The 9,363-nt window shown below is 35.6% G+C and overlaps 1 pseudogene; it reads left to right on the forward strand.

Moving 5' to 3' along the window:
* Positions 1 to 6,084: 6,084 nt before the first annotated feature.
* LOC120610206 (uncharacterized) lies at positions 6,085 to 6,203 on the forward strand (annotated as a pseudogene).
* Positions 6,204 to 9,363: the final 3,160 nt, after the last annotated feature.

The following is a 9,363-nucleotide window of genomic DNA, read 5'->3' on the forward strand; positions in this document are numbered from 1 at the left end:
GTCTTGGAAGAGGGAGTTTGGGGAGTTGATGTTTAATGGGTACAGAGTTCCAGTTGGGGAAGATCACAAAGGTCTAGAGATGGATGGTGGTGAATGGACTTAATGTACACATAAAATGGTTAAAATGGTGAATTTTATGATGTGTATATTTTGCCACAATATTAAAAATAGAACCCCCAAACAAGTCTTTTGACCAGCGCAAACATCCCATTCACCCCGAGGCCCCAGCACAGCACTGGCATTTGAAGGAAAACATTGGCCCTTGTCCAGAAGAGCACAGACTGGACTCCACATTCTCCTGGACACAAAGGCACAGGGGGACAGCATAGGGCAGAATTCAGAATTATGGGTCATGTGGGAGTTGGATGGGCCTGCCCAGAGCCACATTCTCACGATAGCAGAGCAACTATACCTGACTCCGTAGAGAAAAATGGAGGAAGAGGAAATGCCAGGGCTCTGCCTCCCAAACCGGGTCCTCCCCTTTCTGGTTCCCAAACTTACCAACCACAGTCCTTGGCACCATCCCCACTGCTCCTGATCCCTTGCCCTCAATTCAGTATGGCTCCAAACCCATCAGTTCTACCTCTAAGCATCTATCATTGCATCATTCATCTGAACCCCACCCCTCACCCTGACTACTGCTCCCTCACAGCCTTCACTTCCAATATGACTCCCTTCTGAACCACAACTCCCCACAGGAAACCAAAGGCCTGAAATAATGCCCTACCCTGATCCAGAATGTTCTAGGGCATCCTGCTCGCCTCTGCAAAATGTCAAGGTCCCGAAGAGGGCATGCAAGGCTGCCACATACTGGGTCCTTAGTCTTCAATGGCTTCATCACCTGCCTGTTCCTACAGCTCCCTTGGACTCCAGCTATCCTGTGCTTCTTTGACTTGACCCATTTCTAGCCCTTTGCACATCCTTTGATCCCTCCACAGGAGGTGTATGTGTGTGGTGGGGGAAGGGGGAAAGGGGAGTCTGTGTCCCTTTGCTCACCAGCCTGCACCCAACAGAATAGAGTCAGTGTACAATTCTGAGGCCAGGCCAGAAAATGTCATGCCTTTTCCACCAGTCACTAGAATGCATGCTCCTCAAGTCCCCAGCCTCCATGGAGCAGTCTACGTACCATGGGTCATTCTGCTATAAAGAAGCCAACACTGGCCTATGTGAAGATGGCCTGGAGAGGCCCTGAGACAATACGGAAAAAGAGGGAGAGATCCCAGTCCTCCTGTTCCAGCTCCTGCCAATGACTTCCAGAGCCAGAACCACTTTACCAAGCTGTTCTCAGATTCCTGACCCACAAAAGGTGGGAGAGAGATAATGAAGTGATTGTTTTAAGCCACTAAGTTTCAGGGTAGTTTATTACACTGCAAAAGATAATTAGAGCACTCTCTTTCGTCCTCCATTCCCTCTCCACTCTCACCCTCCCTTGGACCCTCACTCTCTCTTGTCTAACTCCTATGTATCCTAAGGTGACCCACCTTAGATACTATGCTACCTTAGAAGGCCACCTCCAATGCCCTAGCTCCTGACCATGCACCTCACTTTCCAAGTCTACCAGCACATGTGCTTCCCCCATCACAGCACATACTGTAATTGCCTGTTAAACTGCCCACTCAGTGGTCAGTTTGTGAGGGAGGAATCTTGCCTGTCCACATTATTGCTGCATTCCCAGTGGCTAACACAGTGCCACGTCCAAGGTAGGCAGTAGGTAAACATCATTGAATTCAGTGGAATTCTTATTTTAAATTGATATGTTGAAGCCAGTAAAAAGAATCTTTTGGAAGAGCAACTGATGTCATTTTGTTCTTATTACCTTACTTTCCCAATTAGTTGCTGATAACTAGTCCAAGCCAGAGCAGGCACTGCTCTGTGGCCCGACAAATGGGGTCCCAGGGACTCATGGCCCAAGAACAGATGTTCCACAATGTAATCCATAAGTAAACATTCAGATTTAACTAATGTTCTTTGATGAGAAATTTCATACCTGCCAACAAAAAAATGCCAAAAGGCTTGCCCAGCACCCACAAAAACATTCAAAACCCAAATTAGAATCAACATATTATCTAATTTTGTGATGATGAAATGATGAGGACATTAGACAAATTATATTAAGTGGAAGTGGTGAATGTACCTGAATTTATTGCCACTGGGAGAGTTTGGCGTCAGATCACAGTCTTCTGAAGTGTTTCATCATTTTCGGCTGCCAAGTGGGAAAGCCAGGTTAGTATAGATGGGGTTTTAACTCATAAGTCTCCTAAAAAAATCAAGGATACTCTCTTTCAGGTCAAGAAAGGTAGATTAAGCTGGTTATCTCTCTTCTCATTTCCCTTTAACTTAATGAAACCGTCTAATTTTAGTTCCATAGATGGAGAAATAAATATTATGACAGAAAATGGCTCTAAAAGATACATAGTATCAATATCTAAGGTGTCCACACATCCAGCTTAAACTCTATAAGTAGGATTTGAATATTACCAAGCATGGAAGAGCTTTAGAAAATTCTGGAGGAGACACTGTTTGACATCTTCACATCTCAATTAACCTCTCCATGAGTTTTTGAAACACAGTGACTGCAAAGAGCCTTGGGAAGTCAAATCAGCTACTAAAAGATTTTTCATGTCCCCAAAAGTGTCAACAGCTTCTGCTGAGTATGTTCCTGAAGCTTCCAAAACTTAAAACTAGTTGACCCCAGTTAAGCACTTTTGTTAAAAGAACGCTGACTATGCCGTATTCCCAGAGCAGGTCATCTTTGCTGACCTGGCTGTCCCATCCAGCCCTGAGAGAAGCCTTTCCCTCTTATACTCTGCATGGCAGTGAGGGAGGGGAGCAGGGTAGGATACACCAGAATTCAGGAGGACGGAAGAAAGAAGCCATATGCTATCTCTTCCAAAAATGCCCACAACATATTTGAATCTGATCTGAATCCTCTAAGCTATTGGCAAAAGATGCAAAGAGAAAAGATTTTTCTAAGTAAATCTGAGTCCCGTGTTGATGGCCCTGAAGATTTGCTAGGTCCAAAATAACTCTCAATGCAACTCTCTTCTCTCTGCCACTCTAGCAAACCAGAAAAGATGTATTCCTCCAAGGTGACTTCAGTAGGCCCATCCAATCTGGCCATTTTTATTTAAATCAAGAGTCTTTAGGATTTTTAATGAAAATATGGTATCAACAGGAATCTGCTTAAGAATAATTTTATCATATTCCATAAATAAACTTTTAATTGAATTGATCAAACTCTTAAATTAACCACTATTACTAACTAAACTGCACATTGTGAAAGGATGCTTCTTCTGCTTCCACTATTGGCAACAGGTATTCTTCTGCATTAAACAACAGTTTTTAGACATTAAACAACAGGCAGCATGGGACTAGGATCCTGAAGAGGAGGGAAACAAATAAGGCAAGCCCCATGATTTTACCAGCTTATTGTCTAGAGGCTACAGTACAGGGAAGGGGAACCCAAACAGAGCCCAGTAGTCTGGCTTTGTGAATATAGAGACTAGAGTTTAGAGAGGCCATGAAAGCCAGAACTTTCAGGGCAGAGTACTGGGGAAGAGAAGGTTATACAAAAGGAAAGCTCTGGAAATCTGCAGAGGGGGTCCCCTTGAGTCTTTTGCTAAGTAGGAATACACATATGTTTAAGAAGAAAACACTGATGACAAGAAAAAATCACCAGAAATGCATAGACAGAGCAATTCTCAGATCTTACACAAAGTTGGGAATGGTTCATGCCCCACTAATCAGAATGAAAATATCTCCTAGGACACAAGGGATTAGGTAGAATCTTCAGAAGAGCATCACCTTAGAAGTGGGACTAAATAAATCTTAGAATAAAGGCTCACCAAATCTGCCCTTAAAAAGCTTGAAAACAAGACTTTAAAGCTGCAGTGTTCAATACGGCAGCCACTGCCCAAATGTAGCTATTTAAAACTATGCACTAGCCATATAAATAGTGCTCAAGAGCCACTCATGACTACTATTTTGAACAGCAACGATTACAGAATATTTCATCATCAAAGTAAGTTCTAAAGGATCCAACTGATTCCAAGTAACCTAGCTGTTCACCAGACAGAACTCATATCTATTTAAAGAGTACAACAGGCCTTATATTCAGGTCTTTAATCCATTTTGATTTAATTTTGGTGTATAATGATAGACAATAGTCTAGTTTCATTCTTTTGCAGGTGGCTTTCCAATTTCCCCAGCACCATTTATTGAAGAGACTTTCGTTTCTTAATTGTAGGCTTTTGGCTTTTTTGTCAAAAATTGTTATCACTTATATGTGGGATATAAACCTAAAAGCAACAAATGAACAGGACAAACAAACAGAGATTCATAAATGTGGACAATAGACTAGTGGTTACCAGAGGGGAGGGGAGAGTAGGTAGATGGGGTAAAAGGAGTCAAATATGTGGTGACAGAAAGAAATCTGGGGGTAGATAGGATGGGGTAAAAGGAGTCAAATATGTGGTGACAGAAAGAAATCTAACTATGGGAGGTGAGAACACACAATGTATATATATATATATGCCTTACTGTTAAAATGTACAGCTGAAACTTACCTGATTTCATTAAGCAATGTCCCCATAAAAAAATTTAATTAATTAATTAATTAAAAGAAAAGAATATAACAAAATCTAGCAACCAGTAATGCATAAATGGCAATATTCTGTATTCAATCAGATATTACTAGATATATAAAAAAGCAGGAAAATATTATAACTAAAGTGGGGGGTCATTCAATAGAAACATCCTAAAATGAAAGAAATAATAAATGAGCAGACAAGGACATGAAAAGCGCTCTTCTAAATATACTCTATATATTCCAGAATGCAGAGGAAAACATGAGTATAATGAGAGGAGAATTTTAAGATATAAAAAAATAACCCAATGGAACTTCTAAAGATAAAAAAATACAATAAATTAAATAAAAATATACTGGATGAGATTAAAATCAAATTAAATAAATAGAAGAAAATAATGAACTAGAAGATATAGCAATAGAAACTGTACAGAATAAGACATATAGAAAAAGATTTTAAAAATTAACAGAGATTCAGCAATCTTTGGGATAATATCATGAGGTTTAATATGCACTTAATTGGAATTTTTTTAAAAAAGAGAAGAAAAGGGGGAAGTATTAAAGAAAAATGATTGTTTTTTTCAAAATTTGATAATAAAAATAAATCCAAAGATCCAAGAAATTCCACAAACTCCAAGCAGAATAAATCTTTAAAAAACAAAATCAAGTCAACCAGTGTTAAAGAGAATAAATTATAAACAACCACATAAAAAAAATACATATTACATTCAAAAGAACAAAGACTTTTGATGGCAGACTTATCATCAGAAACTACGAAAGGATTTTTAAACTATTGAAATACACTGTTGAACAAGAATTCTTTTCTCAGCCAACAAATAAGTCTTTTAAAATTAAGATTTAATAAAGACTTTCAAATGAATAAACAAACAAACAAACAAAAAACTGAAAGAACTCATCTCTGGAGGAACTGTACCTCAAGAAATACAAAAACGATTTCTTTAGGCAGAAGGAAAATAATTCCAAATGAAAATCTGAGAATCTGGGTTTATGTTAAGGAATTCTAAGCTCTAAAAACGATAAATATGTGGGTAGATTTAAAATACTTTCTTCTTCTATTTAATATATTTACAAGATAATTGTCTTAAACAAAAAGAATGGTAATGTAGTGTGGGGTTTATAGCATAAACAGAAGTAAAATATATGTTAACAGTAACACAGGATGAAAGAAGGTAAAGGGATAAATATTGTTGCAAGGTTCTTAGAATAATCTTATTATAAGTTAAAGATTACATTGTAAACCTTGGAACAACCATTACAAAAAGAACACATGAGATATAGTTAATAAGCCAATACGTAGTAAAACGATATTGTAGAAAATAATTCACCCAAAAGAAGGGAGGGAAAGACAAAAAGGAGAGAACAAAGAGGACATAGGACAAATATCAAGATAGTAGATTTAAACCCCAAATTATAACCTGTCAGTAGACATTCACTTTAAATATAAAATCACAAATCAGTTTTCAAAAGTAAAAGAATGGGTCTACGGCCATGCCACCCTGAACAAGCCCAATCCCGTCTGATCTCGGAAGCTAAGCAGGGTCGGGCCTGGTTAGTACTTGGATGGGAGACCACTTAGGAAGACCAAGTGCTGTAGGCGTAAAAAATAAAAAATAAGGGATTGTAAACTGACATGGTCCTTGCAATATTGTGAGGTCAACCAAGGATTGCCTCACCTAAAAAAAAAAAACTAAAAGCATGGGAAAAGATATATCATGCTAATGCTAATCAAAATAAAGCTATCATGCCTACATTAACATCGAATAAAGCAGAAATAAGTATAAAAAGAACAAAAAAGATGATTATATGTAATGATTAAGGAACCTGGTTAACAATGAGCTTCAAAAATACATAAAGAAAACCGACAAAATGACAAGGAGAAATTTAAAAAAAAATTATAATTAAAGATTTCAATATCCCTCTCAATAATTTATGAAAGAAGGTAAAGGGATAAATATTGTTGCAAGGTTCTTAGAATAATCTTATTATAAGTTAAAGATTACATTGTAAACCTTGGAACAACCATTACAAAAAGAACACATGAGATATAGTTAATAAGCCAATACGTAGTAAAACGATATTGTAGAAAATAATTCACCCAAAAGAAGGGAGGGAAAGACAAAAAGGAGAGAACAAAGAGGACATAGGACAAATATCAAGATAGTAGATTTAAACCCCAAATGTAGACAGAAAACTGGTAATGATGAAAAGACTTGAAAAACAGTATTGACCCAATTGATCTAATTGACACCTATGTAGCACTTCGACGAACAACATCAGAATAAACATTTTTTTTAAGTGCACATGAAACATTTACCAAGACAGACCATATTCTGGGCCATAAAGCAAGTTTCAATAAATTTTAAAACAATTCAAATAGTACAAAGTATGGTTCCTGACCAAAATAAAATTAAATTAGATATAACATAAATATATCTGGAAAATACCCAAATATTTGGAGACTAATTAACATGCTTTTAAATGACCCATGTATCAAAGAAAACATTCCAAGAGAAATTAGAAATTATTTGAACTGAATAAAAATCAAAATGCAACATACTAAAATTTGTGGGATGGAGCTAAAGTACTAGAGAGAGATTTATAGTATTAAATGCTAATATTAGGGGAAAAGAAAGGTCTCAAATCAAGAACCTCAGCTTCTACCTTAAGAAACTACCTTAAGAAAAAAAGGAAAGAGAAGATTAAATCTTAATTGAACAGAAGGAAGGAAATAATAAACATCAATGGAAGTTTTTAAAAAATAAAGAAAATTAATTAAATCATAAGCTGGTTCATGGAGAAGCTCAAAAAATTAATAAACCTATGACCAGGCTGATGAGAATAGAAAGAAAAAAGAAACTAATTATCAACATCAGAAGTGAGAGAACATAACTACAGATGCTATCGAAACTAAAAGAATACAAAGAGTATTATGAACAATTTTGTGCCAAGAAATTTGACAACTTAAATGACATAGGCAGATTCATAGAAAGATACAAATACAGAGCTCACTCAATTAGAAACAGATAACCTTATATCTCTTAAAGAAATTAAATTAGTAGTTTAAAACATTTCCATCAAGAAATTCTGTAGGTTCAGATCGCTTCGCTGGTGGATTCTACCAAATGTTTAAGGAAGAAATATACCAGTTCTACATAAACTCCTCTAAAAAACAAGCAGAGGGAAGAAAAAAACACTTTGCAAGTCAGTCTTTTATATTCTGATATAAAACCAAAGACACTAACAAGAAAAGAAAAATGCAGACTGATATCTTTTATGAATATAGATGTAAAAATTCTTACCAAAACCTTAGCAAATGATGTACATAATCATATATAACATAATATAATATTATATATTTTATAATTTATTCAATATATAATTTATGTAATCGAACTATATATATAAAATAACTATAGACAATGTATTATGACCAAGGGGGGTTTATTTCAGAAATGTAATATTGGTTTAACAGTTGAAAGTCAATTTTTTTAAAAAGCTCAACATACATTTATACCATACACAAAACTTAACTCAAATTGATCACAGATCTAAACATATAACCTAAAATTATAAAACTTCTATAAGAAAACATGGAAGAGAATCTATATGACCTCGGGTTAAGCAAATATTTCTTAGATTCTACACTAAATGCACATCCAAAAAGAGTGTTGATAAATTGAACACCATCAAAATTTAAAACTTCTACTCTGTGACATGATTAAGAGAATGAAAACCAGAGGCTACAGAATGAGAGAAATATTTGCAAAGCATGTATCTAACAAATGACTTGTATCTTTCATTTCTCAAAAGATGAGAAAACAATCCGATAAAAATCTGCAAAGGATTTAAATAGATAATTCACCAAAGAAGTGATATAGATGGCAAATAGGCACATGAAAAGATGTTCAACTTGATCAGTCTTTAGGAAAACGCAAATTAAGACAATTAGATATCTATATGCACTTATTAGAATAAGTAAAATCAAAAAGCAAACTAAGCATTGGCTAGGATACTGAACAACTGGAACACTCATGAAATCATTGCTGGTGAGTGCAAAATGGTAAGATTACTTTGGAAAATGATTCTATTTACATGACATTCTAGAAAAGACAAAGTGTAGGGACAGAAAACAGATCAATAGTTGCTGTAAATTGGAGTTTAAATAGAATTTGGGGGAGTTTTGAAAATGTGGTAGTGGCTACACAACTATAAATTGTTAAAACTCATAGAAGTATACAATTAAAAAGGTGATTTTTGCTGTAAGTTAATTATTCCTCAAAAAACCTAACCTAAAAGAAAAAAAGTATTATTATATACCCATCACACTAGCGAAAAATTTTTAAATGTCGATGTCAAGTACTGGCAAAAGGAATGCACTGCGTATAGGACTGGAAATTTGTACAGCCACTTTGAACAGCCATTTGACATTATCTACTAGAGCTGATCATATGCATACTTAAAATCCAATTATTTCATTCCTAGGTATATATCTAACAGAACTGTATACATATGTTCATCAGAAGGCAGGTAAGAAAATATTCCTAGTAGTATCCTTTGGAAAACACTGAATTGGTAAGAATGCAAATGACGTTTATGAATGGAATGGATAAATGTTATAAAATATTTATCCATTGGAAATCTACAAACCCATAAAATCCTATAAACTATAGCTACAAACAATGTAATGGAGGAATCTCACAAGCCACACTGAGTGAGAAAAAGCCAGACTTAAAAGAAAATGTGTGTTTCCACTTCTA

Source organism: Pteropus medius, unplaced genomic scaffold, assembly GCF_902729225.1.
Source record: "Pteropus medius unplaced genomic scaffold, Ma_sr-lr_union100, whole genome shotgun sequence".
Taxonomy (NCBI): Eukaryota; Metazoa; Chordata; class Mammalia; order Chiroptera; family Pteropodidae; genus Pteropus; species Pteropus medius.